The sequence below is a fragment of the Urocitellus parryii genome, chromosome 2 (assembly GCF_045843805.1).
Source record: "Urocitellus parryii isolate mUroPar1 chromosome 2, mUroPar1.hap1, whole genome shotgun sequence".
NCBI lineage: Eukaryota > Metazoa > Chordata > Mammalia > Rodentia > Sciuridae > Urocitellus > Urocitellus parryii.
The window spans coordinates 45,534,793-45,550,924 of NC_135532.1; the positions used below are offsets into that span (position 1 = coordinate 45,534,793).

A 16,132-nucleotide genomic window follows, 5' to 3' on the forward strand; every position below is an offset into this window, starting at 1 on the left:
ATAATATTTTCTTCCAAGCCTCTGCTCCTCTCCTTCCTCAGTTGTGATGGATGCTCATCCATACACTGGGATCCTATTCCTGTGTGTGCACAGATGCTCCCAGACCTCCGCTTCCTTCCCTGACCTCTCTTACCATGCTCCTTTATTTATATTTGTCAGGAGGATTTTCTGGGAGCAGGTGAAGCAACAGGGAAGGTAGTAACATATGCAGGAAAGATTTATTAATGTAGCAAATTTTTATCTTTTGCAAACTGTTCCATTGCCTCTGGTCTAAAACTTGTGAGCTGGAAAGAGAATTGACCTATTGCAGAAAGTATTTGGATATTTGCTGGATAATCTACTGGACACACTGCTTTTGTTTCAGGGGTGTGTGTGTGTGTGTGTGTGTGTGTGTGTGTGTGTGTTTATTTATTTATTCATTTATTTATTATTGATTCATTGATTGGTAGAGATTGCTCCAAGGCAGCAATCCAGGCTTGACTTAAGTTATCTGTAACTTCTTCTATCTTCTGTCTTCTCTATCAATCCTGTCACCAAGTCAAACCCTTCTCCCTCCCTCTTTGGCAGTCCTTCTTATCATGTGCCAGCCATCTTCCTACTCTCTGAGCTATTTTACAGTCCAAAGTAAGAATCATCTCCCCTAAATGTCATTTTGATCATGTTGCCAAATGTTCCAACTGTTTCTCCTTAAATTAAATTTCTATCCCAGATCTACAAATCCAACAGTTAACCCCCTTGACTCTCCTTCCAACTGCTGCCCCCTACTCCCTTGTTCTCCCCAGCTTGCAGAGGTTGGTAAGCCCTCTTAATTAATTCTAGGAGGCATATTCCTGCTCTCCTTTGAATCTCCACTAAGAAAAGATATCTCTTATGATTAAAAAAAAATGACACATATTCATTTTTCATTGGAAAAGATCAAGGGCTGACGGGTTTCCTTGTCCCACCCTGGAAATAACTAGCTTATCACATTTTTCTACCATTTGTAAATCACATCCAGAAAATCCTGGAGAAAATGATAGTAACTACCTGAATAATTACTATCTTGACTTCATGTGAAAGCACCCCTATTTTTACCTTTTCTCATAATGATGTCTCAAATAATAAATCTCTCAAAAACTTGAATTTCCTCTTGTCAAATTTTCTTAGAATATAAACCTATCTAAGCAAGTATTATTATGCATGCATATCATAATACATTTCCCATTATGAGTTATGCACGTGTTACATATAGTTATGGATATATTTTTAGAAAATACTTTTTAAAATATTTAATAGCCATTAAATGAGTAAAATAATATTCAGATTCTTATGGAACAGTGAGAAGCCATTCTAGCACTTTTTGCAGATATTTGCAATTTTAATCAGTAATGTGGGCTGAAAGAATACTATAGTTTTTTTCAATCATCACTTGTAAAAATGTAAATTTTTTTAAAATTAAGACTTTATAAAGTTCACCTGCATTAATCTTGTGCTAATGCAAGCTGGAACTGTTTCCTAGGACTTTGAGTAGTTGAACATCATCAAGACATGTCATAAGCTTCATCCAAATTATTCAGTGCATATCATATATTATTCTGAACCTCTCAGAAGATGAAACAGAGTGAGGTGATGTAAGTGTCTAAAGAACAAAGGGAAATGTAAAGCACAGAGACCTCAGGCTAAAAGTATAAAGCCCCTGTAAAGGTTTTAAGGACATATTAGAAGCCTGAAAAATGAGAGCAAATCAGCAGGCCCATTAGCTGAGCAGTGAATTAAAGTTCCATGATTCCAATTCCAGACTTGAATACAGACAGCGCCAAACCTGCAGGTTCTCGGTCCCTACCACAGAGGGGCAGGGTTCTCCACTGTGGATTCTCAAGTGCCTTTCTTCTTTTCCAGCTAATTTGGCGAAAGAGTGGCTCTCGGTTTCCAAACTCTTCTTTTAAAATATCATTAGTGACTTCCCTAGGAGCATGTTAAAGAGACAGCAGGAAAATAATCAAGTGAAGTTTCAAAACACAAGTGCTACTTTTCACTGATTTCAACCTCCTTATTTTAAAATAAAGTTTGCTATCTTTAGATTTGCTATTCTTATCTTTATCTTAATCCTTGAGGTATAAAATGCCATGTAGATAATCCACAAAGTGACTAGTCTCTATACTTAAGAAGTAGACCATATTCCACAATTATATATATTCACATCTTATCTCATGAAAACAGTTGAAAGGTAAACTGTCTGGAAGACTTAATAAAACCTGAGAGACGCTTTTTAAAAATTAGATTGTATTTAAATGAACATTAATAATGCAGTCTCAATTGTTAAATAGTACTAGGCACAAAGGAAACTGCCTTCAATTTTTAAGCAATTATTTTGAAATTTGCTTCCTCATCTGCAAATTGGTGTTTCCCAACTGATAGGTCTTCTATTACACCACTGTGCTAAAACTTGGTTTCAAACATGCTATGAGATACTAATGGCCTCAGCCTTGGAGAACCAAGTGGGGTCTGGAGTAGCTGGTGTCTGGGTAGTTCCTACTTGGCTATTGGCCGCCCCGAGGCCAATAGGCATGATTCTCAAAGCTCTGCTGAGAGGCACAGAAACCAGGGAAACTAACTCAACAGGTTTCTACAGAGAGCTCCACTGCACTATGGAGAAGCAGCCCATGCAGCTGCTGCAGGAGTTCTAGCTCTGGGTGTATAAGATGGGTCTGGTTGAAGATAAGGGTCTGGAAAGTTGGGGGGAAAGGGCAGCCTTACAAATTCTAGCTTTATCAGTATCATACACTTCTTTCCATTTGTGAGAAATAGAAAATCCAGTGGTCCATTTTCAGAATATAGCCTTAATTGGATCCAATTGTAGCATCTGAATTACAGTCCTTCCCTTCGCTCACCCAATTTTAAAATTAGCCAATCATGGAGACTGTAACCCAAAACTCCTCCAGGCAGGGTGAAGGGCAGAGCTGCATTAGGGATATTAACAGGCAGACTGCCCGCCCAGGCATGCTTGCTAGCCACATTCTGGTAGCATGCCCCTCTGGCAGTAGTAAAAGTTTGCCTTGCCCATCCACTTATGATCACAGATTTGACTTCTTGCAGCATCTCAGTTTTTCTATCACATTTGAGATTAATGTGCTTCTACTTGTAATCATTTCACAGGAAAAAATTTAATTGGATTTGAAACCTATTGGAATTATCAGAGTAGATTTTTCTAGCAAAGGAAAAGGCTAAAACTAGTTTTTATTTTTGTACCAGAGATTGAACCCAGGGGTGCTTAACCACTGAAGCACATCCCCATCCCTTTTTACATTTTATTAAGAAACAGGGTTTCACTAAGTTGCTTAAGGCCTCACTAAGTTGTTGAGGCTGGCTTTGGACTTGTGATCCTCTGGCCCCAGCCTCCCAAGCTGCTGAGATGACTGGCATGTACCACCATCCCTGGCTAAATCTACAAAATTCCAAGTTGTAGAACTTTGGATTTTCTGAAATGGCTTAAATTTTTGTTGGTTTAATCACTATTTCTACAGTACCGCAATGATACCATGTTAGTCCGGTTTGTGTTACTATAATAAAATACCTGAGATAATAAACACAAAGAGAGGATGGCTTTATTTTGGTTCGCGGTTTCAGAGATTTCAGTCCATAACACTTGGCCCTGTCACTTTAAGCCTATGGCAGCACAGTGGAGCAAGTAGCAAAGGAAGCCTAATCACCACATGGTGGCCAGGAAACAAAGAAAAACAGAAGAAGGGTCTAGGGTCCCAATATCCCCTTCAAGAGCACATACCTGCCAATGACTTAACCTCCTCCAACTAGGTCCCACCACCTTCAGGAGCACCATAGATCGGGGATCAAGCCTTCAATATATGGCCTTTGGGGGGCATTTAAGATCCAAACCATATAGCATTGACCAAGAAGAAGCTGAAGAGAAAAATAACTGAAATTTTGATCAAGAATGTGTTTAGCCACTTCAGGTATATAAACAATATTTTAAAAGCTGTATTCATAAAAGCAAGTTCAGGTTTCTAATTTAAAAATATTTTATTTGGAAGTTTTATATCTATTGAATACTCCCCAAATAGGTATTTTCAGCTTCCTGTGTTATTTAGTATCATAGTCTCTGTGTGTAAGAGACAAATATGAGATGCAATGATATAAATAACATGTTGATATTACTACTTCTTGGTTTTCCAATATTAAGTATATTGACCTTCCAATGAGGAAGATGAGGGTTAGGTTACCCTTCATACTCAGATATGTGACCCATGTTCCCATCTTCGTAGAATTTTGCCATAATTCTAGTTGTAAAACAATAAATACAAGAGCTTTGGAAAAACTACTGATGCTGAATCCTATAGCACTCTAACTACATTCCCTTTTCTGCATGACCTGTGAACCTCTCCAGAGTTACTTACTGTTAAATTCAGTTTAGGTTAGTTTCCCATGTACTTATCATTTTATCCCCAAAGCCTCTTCAAGATTTGAAAATCTTCTCTTGCTATACATACATGCGCGCGCGCACGCACACACACACACACACACTTTTACATCCACTTTGGGGAATCTTTTCACTTCTCATGTTGGGTCTGTCTCTGGAGTCCTGGGTCTCCTTTTATTAATTTACCCTGTCATTTATTGAAGCACATCCTAGAGTTGTAAAGTTTCGTGATGATTTGTTGTTCTTTTCTGACTGGGAAACTCCTGTATTTGGCAGTGGGAAGTTTGGTTGCACTGCTCCTTTGATGGTTTTCTGTCCTGCATTTTCCATATTTTCTCCATCTGGTGTTGCTATTTTGGATGCTGGAGTTCATAAACAAATCCTTTAAAGTTTCATGCATTTTTCATATTATTTGCTATTCTTTTTCCTTTTATTCCACTTTCTTGGATATTTACTTAACTTTACCTTGTAATTATTACATACTCTGTTGTGTTCCACAATTGTAATATCTTCCTTTAATTCTCCAGAGATACTAATGATTTCTTTCTGAAAGATTTCTTCTTCCTATAAGGTTTCTGTTTGCACCCTTTAATTTCTGCCTCTTGTGATAGAAGATTTCCTGAAATGTCTGATGATCACTGGTTGTCTACTGATATTTAAGGGGTGGGGACCAGAAAGTCAACACGAAGATTGGGGGTGTTTATATGGGATTCATTTCATGATTGTTTTCGCTAGGCCTTTCCTTTGAGAAACCCTGATGTCAGGCTCCTTGAGTTTTGTTTTCAGGTTGATTCCCAGGAAAGTCTCCTGCAGCCTCCTACAGGTGAGATTTCAACCTATTTGCTAAGGAACAGGAAGAAGGTACTATGGTATTTAGAGTTTGTTAAATCAACATAATCCACCATATTTCAAGACTTTTTGCTTTCCCTTGATATCTTGCAAGCGAAAATTGGAGAGCAGATCTGAACTTTTAATGAATAGTTCTGCTCTTAACCCTATCTTCACCTTTACTTCCAGAAGATCTTGTTTTTGAGTTTTTGCTGAGTTCATCAGTTCAAACTGGACTACTCCTTCCTTTCTCCTTTGCCAGATTTAAATAAACTCTACTTTTTCAGGCTTCTAAATAAGGTACCACCCATCCATCTGCATCCTAGCTTCTAAAAGTCTATAATGTAGGTATGTTTTATATTTCTTAAAGGTGTGAGCCTTTAAAAAACAAAAACTAATGGGTCATTTCAATGGCATTTTAGAAGGGTCAGGAACACATGAATTCATCTTTAACCTGAAACCTGTTGATCATTCTTCATCCTTTTGCACTAGGAATTTTGTTTTTGGCATTAAGCCAAGCCTTCAGGAGGAAATGGGGAAAATAGTAACTTGAGAATTAGATCAATCTGGTTTTAATATCTGCCTGTTCTAACACATAGTACAACTCATTGCCTAGCAATGTGCATTTCCCACACTGAACATTGTGGGAAATAAAAGCATGCCCTTATTTCAATATAGACTTTTAAAATTCTTAAAATGTGAACTAGTAAAGAAGTTTTTGTGCTGATAATTAACCTAAAAGAGGGTATTCAGAGGGAGAAAACCACCAGACAAGGGAGTAGAATGGTCAGAGGAAACTCAGAGGAGGAAAACCCCTCAGGTTTGAAAATAAGTATTACAGATACTTCTTTGGAAAGGTTGTGTAATGTGTAGCAGATGCAGTGATCAACTGGGGATAAGATTTCTTTCATGCACACTTGGGCTCTTGGTGTAAGATAATCAAAGCTCATCTGCTTTAAGTATCTTTATCTTGCTTCTCATATTAAGTGGATCATTAAGATCCAGAAATCATTGTTTACTTGAGCTCACTACAATCTTATGAAAAGAGATATAGTAAAATGCATTTTGTAGTGATGCTCAAGTTTTAAAGTTATACACTTACAGAGATCGAAAAAAGCCTAATTATTGAAATAACTGTAGGTAAAAACAACTTTGGTATTGTGCACCCGAGATTCTCTAGGCCCTAATACTTTTTATACCACTGAAGTAACTATCTTTATAACACAGCTTTTGATTTAAAAAAAATCACTATATCACTATTTTCTGAAGCTAAATTGATTTAATTGGACAGATAAAGATATGAAAAGAAGGATTCCAAGTAGAACACTGTATATGTTCAAAAGTAGAATGATACCATGAAGAGACAGACCTGTTTTTCCCTTAGGATCGGGGTTGGGACTGGGGGAAATTTAGTATGACAGGTAGCAGAAGCCTAAACACAGAAACTCTTCAAAGCAATACAGTAGGGAATGAACTCCAAATACACTGAACCCATAACTTGGTAGACAAAAGGAAAACACTGATGTTTTCTGAATAGGGAGTTTTGTCATCAACATGCTATTTCAAAAATTAAAACTGCCAGTGGTTGCATAGGGCAGAAAGTCCGATTACAAAAATCAATAAAATAAAACAACAGGAAAAAAGTGGTTAAAACACTAAATAATCCAGGATCCAAGGTCACACAAAGTTGGCCTGGCCTGGCCTGGCTGGCAGTAGAAATGTGAGAGAACTAACTTTAGAGAGAATCAATGAAATTGAGCAACCCACATTTACAGTACTGTAGATATGGGCAGTCAGGTAAAAAGAACAGGATGAATTAGTACTAACAAAAGGATGTACACTGATGTCATTTTAAAACTAAACCCTGATATCCTTTGGTCTTCAATGGAAGACCAAATAGAATACAAGAAATACTGAGTATATATGTTGAGCTAGGCATAAAGTCTTGTCTCACCATTTGTTTCATTATAAGTCAAATGTTTAAAATTCCAGTTAATTAATTTCACAGACTGATTGATGCTCTTCCTTAAGAACAACAGATTGATTTCTTTATAGACAGCAATACTAATTCTTCCATCATGTTCTTCTCTTTCAGTGCACACAGTCCAATCGACTTAGAGTCAACTCAATACAAAAGCAGAAGGAAAGCATTAAGAGAACAAGGTCCATTAGGCCCAATATTGCCTCAATTACTTTAATTCCATTATTCCTGCTCATATTACTTCTTTAATCAATATCTCTTTCCAGTTACTCATGTTTACCCTTTTCAAAACCACAAGTAATAGGATTATGGTCTTTTGAGTTCAGTGGCAACAGAGTTTCATAAATATATTTCTGAATTCATGATTGTCTCCAGATCTATAACTGAGAAGTCTGAAATTGAATCACATTTTCCAGAGATCATTTTGTATAATGATGCAGAGCATCTTAATGCAATATAGGTGCTTTTACCTGCTGGGTCATTTATCATTCACTGTCAAAGTCAATCACATGTGGCTCAATGGCTTTCTAACCATCTTCCTCCCATATCTAAGCCTGAGGATACTTACAGATTTTCAATTAAGATGGACCTATTTTTTGTACTTATGTCCGTCTTTTGTTTAATAAAATCTTTCTACTTTCACTGACAATTTTTCTACCCCACAAGTTTCATCTGTATGTTACATTATCCACTGCCTCTTCCATATGACAATTAATCAATCCCTCAGTTCCACCTCTATAATAGCATTACGAATTGCAAGAACCCTGTTTCCCAGCATTCTTTTAACAAATGCCAATGCAGTATCAATTACACATGAGAAGCTGCACCTTCAGCATAGGCTACAAAAAAGACATGCAGCCCTTCCCTTCAATGTGTGGGTGTCTGAGAGTGTTATAAAAATAACATGATATAGAGAAGTATGTGAAAATAGTGAGTCCACTGAAAGTTCTCTGGGGATTCAGAAGGAGCACAGAAATTTTCATAAAGAATATGAATTTCAGGAAGGTCTTGAAGAACCAAAGCATTTTGAAAATGGAAATAGAAAAGTAGCAAATTGTGAGAAGCAAAACAAACTAATCTAGGAGCATAAATTATTTAATGGCATAAATAAAAGGTGAAAAAGGCCCGATTTTCCTTTGGAAGTAGTGAGACCAGGGTAAGGGTCATAAAGGAAGAGTCTGGCAGAAGATATGCACTTCTTTAACTCAGCCTTCTTGCAGGATGAACTAAAAACAATTGTTGTTTGTAGGCCTGAGACGGGAAGGCTTGGTAATGTACAAAAGGACCTTCAAAACCTGATTTCCATGTTCCGAAAGAGCCTTACCTATCTGCACCTCCCTCTTCCACTGTATGATCCAGCAATATTCTGAACAACAAAAACACACCCTCCTCCCTCAGACCTCCCTGCCAATCCACCCCATTTCCCATGTGGAATGATCTCTCTCTACCTTGCTGATCCACCTAGCAATCTCTTTCCTGCTTTTGCCAATCTCCACTCGAATTAAGTCTTCATTTATGAAGCATTTCCTAACTCCCTCAAGCCCATTCAGTTGCTCTGCTTTTTATATGGAAGTTATATACGGTATATGGATAGCTCCATCACAGCGATGATGTTTGCATGACTATCTCCTATCTAAATTACAATGCACTTGACATCTTCCTCAGAGTAATTTTTGGCACAGGACAGAAGGGCAATATGTGGGTGAATGAATAAATAAACAAATGACTGAATGAACTAATAAACTAAAAGAAAACGTGCAAAGTCTGAAGAAAGGATAGTCACAGATACAAAGGAAAAGGAAAGTAGATATATGAAACTAAATGTAGAAGCAGCAAAAGATGGGGGAGAATGCCAGGCTTCTGAGCTCCCTAGCAGGAGCCCACTGCTCCTCTTCATCATTTTATATTATCAGCTCAGGATCACTCAACATAAACTCATGAATTTTAAATGAAACCAAGAAGGAATCATCTGAGAGACACAGAGGAAGAACCCAGAGAAAGCAAACACTAAGATTCACATTTTAACTTATTCATTGCAAAAATTTCCTAAGGAAATTTGATAGGATCTTGATTCAAAGTAGAATTTGTTGAATTTAAATACTTTCCATAATGTCACAAATACATTTGAAGAGATTTTTTAAAACCTACCACATTAATTCTTAACTAGATGGATATAAAAATGACTTTCCACTTTTTGAAATCAGGGTTTGACAATCCATTATGATCAGTTCCATGAAAGTCTTAGAGCCGACTTCTCAGAAATCTAAGATTGACAAAGCTGAAGAAATGTAAAATGGTAGTAGAAAAAAAGACTGGGCATCTACAGTAAGCTAAGCTTTCAGTGATCAGGGTTCTTAAAGTGTAATTTCTGGGTAATTTCCTTTTTAATAACAGGAAAGTACTAGGTACACACAAAATAAATTAGTTATTAAAGTACGATTTATCACTTATTTATCACTGAGTCGCACATACCGTGGAGTACTTTGCTAGCTATTTCAATTAGCAGGAGCTCACCGGGCTCCTCCACCTACAGACAACGAAGAACAATCCCACCATCACTCTGATTGGATCACTTGTGTGACCGAAACAATTTTATTATTTTAATTTTAATGAAGCCCTGCAGACATCCTCACAAACCAACCAAGGAGATTGCACATGGAAAGTTATAGAAGGCCTCTAATCGACAGTAGTAAGCCCTTGAAGAAAATGGAAAAGAAAATTAAACAGTGAAGGCACCAAGATGAAGTTATACATCCTTACACGGCGTTTGGTGGAACCGCGCCTACATGCATCATACACGCCATAAACACTTGCTGCTTGATTTACCAATTTTCTTAGGACTAATGTGGTTGTAGAAAATGCTGAAATAAATTTTTATTCATTTTCATATTTTACTGCCTGTCATCATCTAATAAATCCAATGTTGTCAGAGCCAATGTTATCCCTTGGCCATGGGACAGCCTAAAGCCCCATGCCAGGAGCACAGATGCCCCTGTGGAGCTGGGGCAGCCTATAAGTAAATGTTTCCAACCTGCCTGCAGCACAGGCTTGAAGAAGGCCTGGGCCTGACCCACAGTCAATACCTAGACTGTGGCCTTACAGCTCTACACAGCACTAGTCCAGGGGCTTAGAAGAATTCAGAGCTCCTAAACTGTCCACTTATTCCCAGGAGGAAATCTGCCCCTGGCTTTTGCCTCTTTTCATCAGGACCCTTCCTCTTCCTTTTGTGGAAGTAACCACAGACAGGGACAGAATATACTAACCCAACTGGACACAAAGTTTTCCCCAATAAACATCCCTAAAGAATAGATCATTTAAGTACTTCCTTGAGATCAGTATCTTAATATTTCATCAACACCCAAATCTGAACACTCAGTAGATAACTTCTAATAATTTTGAGCTGAAGAAGCATAGAAACAGGAGAAGATGCTCCAAGGGCAGATCTGTTACAGGACAGCACTCACACTCTGAAGGTAGGGAATAGAACATTAAATTTAATAAGTGCAAAGTGATGCAGCTGGAAAGGAAGAATAGACCTGCTCAGTATGATTTAAATGGCCCTGAATTAGCTGGAAATATATCTTGATGCATTGATAAAGGACTCATGTAAATTGACAGTTCAGCCTGTGACGCCAGCAGAGAAGGCAGGACTGCTCCTACAGAGGGCTTGGGGAGGTTTGTTGTTGTAGTTTTTTGTGTGGTTGGTTTTTGTTTTCTAAGGCCCACTTTCTATTACTAATAAAGGAAAAGTCTTATCCCTGTTATAATGTTGCTTAATTTGGACTATCCTAAAACTAAGAGTTCACTGAGGATAGTAAGAGTCAGCATGCTGCCTACCCACCTCTGGTAGCTGCACTTTGCTTGTTCAAACTAGTGACCATGGCTGTTGTGTTCTTAGTCATTCACACACATTCAACAAATAATAAGCAGCACACACTATGCTAGATTTTAAGGGTATACCAAGAGTAAATACATTCCCTTCCCTTAGACAGTATTCCAGTTGAGCTGTGTGACTCAAAAGATGCTGAAGTCCTAACCTTCAACACATGTGAATGTAATTTTATTTGGAAATAGGACAATGATAAAGATGATGGAGTTAAGATAGGTCATTACAGTAGGCCTTGACCCAACATGAATGGGTACTCTTATAAATAGGGAAAATTTGGACATAGAGATAGACACATAGAGAGGGAAGGCAATGTAAAAACAGATGCCATCTATAAGCCAAGGAATTCCTGAGGCAACCAGAAGGTGGCCTGGAACAGCATCTTCCTCACACACCCTGAGAAGCAAAGCCACCAACACCATGATGTTGGACTTCAGCCTCCAGAACTGTGAGACAACACATTTCTATGACTAAAGCCAATCAGTCTGTAGTACTTTGTTGAGGTAGTTTTAAGAAACTAATATTGACTGGCTCAGAAAATAAATAAAACTAATAACAAAATTGGCAAGGGCAAGAGAACTCCCAGTGTAGGTCTATCTACACTATTTTGGCTCAATTAATGGAGCCAGATTTGGACCCTACACCACTGATCAACACCATCTACAGTAGTTCTATAAAGGTGATCAGAGAAAAAAAAGATGGTTTCTTTCCTAAGGAGCAGATTGACTCAATGGAGACAGTTTAATCCTCTAAAAAGATGGTTAGAAAGCCCTAAAAGCTAATGGAAATTAATCATGGTGACCTATTTGGGCAAATCAAAGTTGTGAGACAGGCATTTATTTTAAAAGAATATGCAAAGGAAATTTAGAAGGATGACTTCAGATAAGGAGATAGAGATAACACTTTAATTAGAAGCCTTCAATATTCACATATTTACATAAATTTGAAAAAAAAAGATTTCTGATAAGGGAATAAGATGAACAATAGTAACTGTTCTACATTAACTCTGTAGAAGTTGCCAATAGATCTCCTGCGACCGGTCGTGTTTCTTTTCTGGTTGTTTGCAGAGGCCCTGTTGTAGGTACTTTGTAGATGCTCCCTAAATGCATGTTAGTTCATGATGTTTGACCATGGGCTCTCTGAAGCACAGGCATAACTTGAGTAAGGGAATTATGTCAGTAGTATAATTAAGCCAAATCAGTTTTCATACAGTGACAACCTGCCATTAGCCCTGCTTGTCATTTGTGCCACGCACACAATCCCTTTACCTGAGCATGGTGAACAATCTCTTCTCCATATGTTATAAATATGATAGCATGCTGGCTGCAAAGGACCTGTAAAACAAAGGCCATCTTGTTAGAAGAAACTTCAAACGTCAATTTCAAAGAACTGATTGAACATATGTAAGCAGATGCAAGGTTCACTTGCAGAATTTGAGCTGAACATTGCCCTTTCCATTTCTAGCCATTCCAACTGAATGCCCTTGCAGAAGGTCTCTGCATGGTGCTAACCTGGTAACAATCAATAAATGTGAAGGTCTCATCATAAACACAGCCTTTGAACAGTCAATCTTCCATAGAATATTTCTGCGTTAAAAGTAATCCTTGTTGCTAAGGTAGTTACACTGGGGCTAGTGCTGGGTAGCCTTCCCATCTAAGAAAGCCTAAAGAAATAATCTGTAAGTTAATCAGGGCAGTATAACTCACAGTGTCATTCAAATCATTCAAAAGAAAATTTGGGGGTTTACCAATATCACATATACTATTTTTAAGTGTGGGAAATTCTTGCAAACTTCCAAGCTGAAATGAGTTAGCTATTTATATTTTTGTTCAGAAAAATCTGTTGTTCTGGAAACTATAAAACACACCTGGATATTTTCAAATTAGAATAAATCCCAACTTAATTTTCTGGGAACTATTTCAAAGCCTTGTTTCTCAGAGCATGGTCGATGGACAGTATCATCTCTAAGGAGACCTATCACCAAAATCTGCATTTTAACAAGATTCTTTAGATGGTTTCTAGTGCAGTAAAGTCTGAGAAGCCTGGTTTGAAAGTGCATTAAGCCTGTGGTTGCCAGGATCACAAGTAACAGATTGCTTCAAACTTCAAGACTATCCTCTTGTATTCAGAAGCTAGTAGCATCACAATCCTTTCATTATAGTTGTGTGAATCTGGGATAAATATCTACTAAACTTTCTGGAAGCCCCTTACTACTGGACAACTCCCTTTTCTTTTCCATAATATGTAGACCAATTGTAAATGAATATCTGAAAGTATAGCCAATTCTAGAAGAATTTATTTTATAGTCAAAAGGCCAGCATTATGGATACTGATGACAGATATCATTCATTCCACAAATAGGATCTCAATAATAACAAATACTGTGCAAAAACCCCAAAGTAGACAAACACAAATTGTGACATGGCTAGTAGCTCTAACAAGAAGGGACTGCACAGGAAACCAGGAATAAGAATGGGCACCGGTGTCCCACTTAGAAAGCACCTGACCCAGACCTGGCATACTGGGAAGGTTTTCTGAGCTCAGTCTTAAAAAAGGATAAGGAAAGATAAGATCTTTCAAGAAGCAGTCCACTTACAGGTACAGTGAGTGTGGCACTGGGTTAGTTAGGGCAAGTAAGCAGTCCGGCAAAAAAAGAGTCAACTACCTTGCTTCAAAAAAAAAAAAAAATAGCAGTTGTGATTTTATAGAATTTTTTTTTTAGCTGCTCTGGATATTTGTATGCATGAGCTTACGTAGCAGCCCTTAAGAAAGGTGTTTTTTTTTTTTTTTTTCCACTTTCCTTTTAACTTGCCTACCTGTAGACAGGGAGGAATGGAAAACATCAAACATAACAAGCACTGCCTGGGAAGTCAGCTGCACACGCCAAGGGGGCAAGGATAACAGAACTGTGCCTCCACACTGGCTATGGGATCACGCAGAGTGTCAATGAGCAATACAGGGACCATAAAGAGAATTGCATTAAAGTTAATACAAAAGTCAGGAAAATGTCTTCGGCAAGGGACACTGGCTATTTGGCAGATGCACTGCTGGGAGCAATTGAAGGCTCTCAGTGTGACCAAAGTGGGCGCGCCCCTTTCTGTGGTTCTCTCTTTTTCTTGCATTTAAATAGTTTTTATCCTGTCTCCTTCCCCCTCACTTATCCTTGTGATTTCTTTAACTCATTCTCCTTCTCCCTTATGGCCTCCAGTGCCCTCTGTTCTCCAACCAGTGCTCTCCTTCCCTCCTTTGTCGCACTCTACCTTTGTGTGCAGGAGACAGGGAGAGGAGGAAAGACCAACAAACATCTTCCCGCCCTTCCATACATTCCTTCCATCTTTACCCTTTTCTTCACTAACATTCCCATATTTATATTGCCCTCCTTGATGCCCTTCCCTCTCCCAGAGCAGAATCTCTGTTATTAGCATAGAGTCAGTGCTCCCAAGCACAGAGTTTGGAAACCACAGAATAATGCTGGACTCCTCTACAGCTCCGGTGTAATACTGGAGTTCTCAGATTCTTCTACCTATGTCAGGTCATTTAGGAGAATGCTTTCAAAAAATGCAGTAACCTGCCTGTTTGGACACCAATACCATGGTGTTTTTGTTACTATAGCTCTGTAGTATAGTTGAAGACCAATGGAATAGAATAGAAGATACAGAGACAAACCCACATAAATACAATCATCTCATACTAGACAAAGGCACCACAGACATACATTGGAGAAAAGATAGCATCTTCAACAAATGGTGCTGGTAAAACTGGAAAATCCATATGTTGCAGAATAAAACTAAACCCCTATTTCCTATCCTGCACAAAACTCAACTCACAGTGGATCAAAGACATAAAAATTAGATCAGAAATCCTGAAACTGCTAGAAGAAAATATAGGCTTCACATTCCAACACTTCAGCTCAGGAGTGAACATCCTTAGCAAAACTCCTAAAACACAAGAAGTAAAATTTAAAAATCAATAAACAAAATGGCATCAAATTTAAAAGATTCTTCACATCAAAGGAAACAATCAAGAGCATGAAGAGAGAGTCTATATAATGGGAGAAAATCATTGGTTGCTCCTTAGGAGAGAAACTACACCTCAGATAAGGCATTAATTTCCAGGATATACAACAAACTCAAAAAGCTTAACACCAAATAAATAAATAAACGGGCAAAGGAATTAAGCAGACACTTCTCAAAAGAAATATAATATGAACAGTCAACAAGTATAAGAAAAAGTGTTTAACATCCCTAGCAATTAGAGAAATGCAAATTAAAACTACACTGAAATTTCATCTTATTCCTGTCAGAATGGATATTACCAAGAATAGAAGTAGAAAGTAATTACCTTGCCAAGGATATGGGGAAAAAGGTTCACTCATACATTGTTGATGGGTCTACAAATGGTGCAACTACTCTAGAAAGCGGTATGGAGATTTCTCAGAAAACGAGGAATGGAACCACCACTTGACCCAGCTATCCCACTCCTGGGTATAAATCCAAAGGATTTAAAAATCAGCATACTATAATGATGCAGCCACATCAATGTTTATAGAAGCACAATTCACAATATCTAAGCTATGGAGCCAACCTAGGTGTGCCCTTCAACAGATGAATAGGTAAAGAAAATGTGGCATATATACATAATGAAATATCACTCAGACATAAAGAATGACTTTATGACATTTGCCAGTAAATGGATGAATTTGGAGACTATCATGCTAAGTGAAATAAGCCAGTCCCCCAAAAATCAAAGGTCACATGTTTTCTCTGATATGTGGAAGCTAACTCACAATAAGGTGGGGGTGGGGGGGAGGGCTGAAATTCAGTGGAGGAGAAAAAGGAGAATGAAGGGAAGGGACGAGGGATGTGATAAAGAAAGTTAGTGGAATGAATCTGACATAACTTTCCTATGTACATACATGAGTACACCATAGTGAATCTCACCATAAAGAACATCCACAAGAAATTAATATAAGAAACACTATGGGTAAATGGCAGAAAGATCAATATAGGGAAGAGAGTAGTGG

General features: G+C 38.0%; 1 protein-coding gene across 1 annotated transcript in view; it reads right to left on the reverse strand.

The window, feature by feature from the left end:
• Window positions 1-16,132, reverse strand: part of Enox1 (ecto-NOX disulfide-thiol exchanger 1) — a 521,404-nt gene that overhangs the window by 410,089 nt on the left and 95,183 nt on the right. Inside the window, exon 3 of the mRNA XM_077792681.1 lies at window positions 12,378-12,443. The gene's annotated coding sequence lies outside the window, so the exon portion shown is untranslated. The remainder of the gene's footprint in view (window positions 1-12,377; window positions 12,444-16,132) is intronic.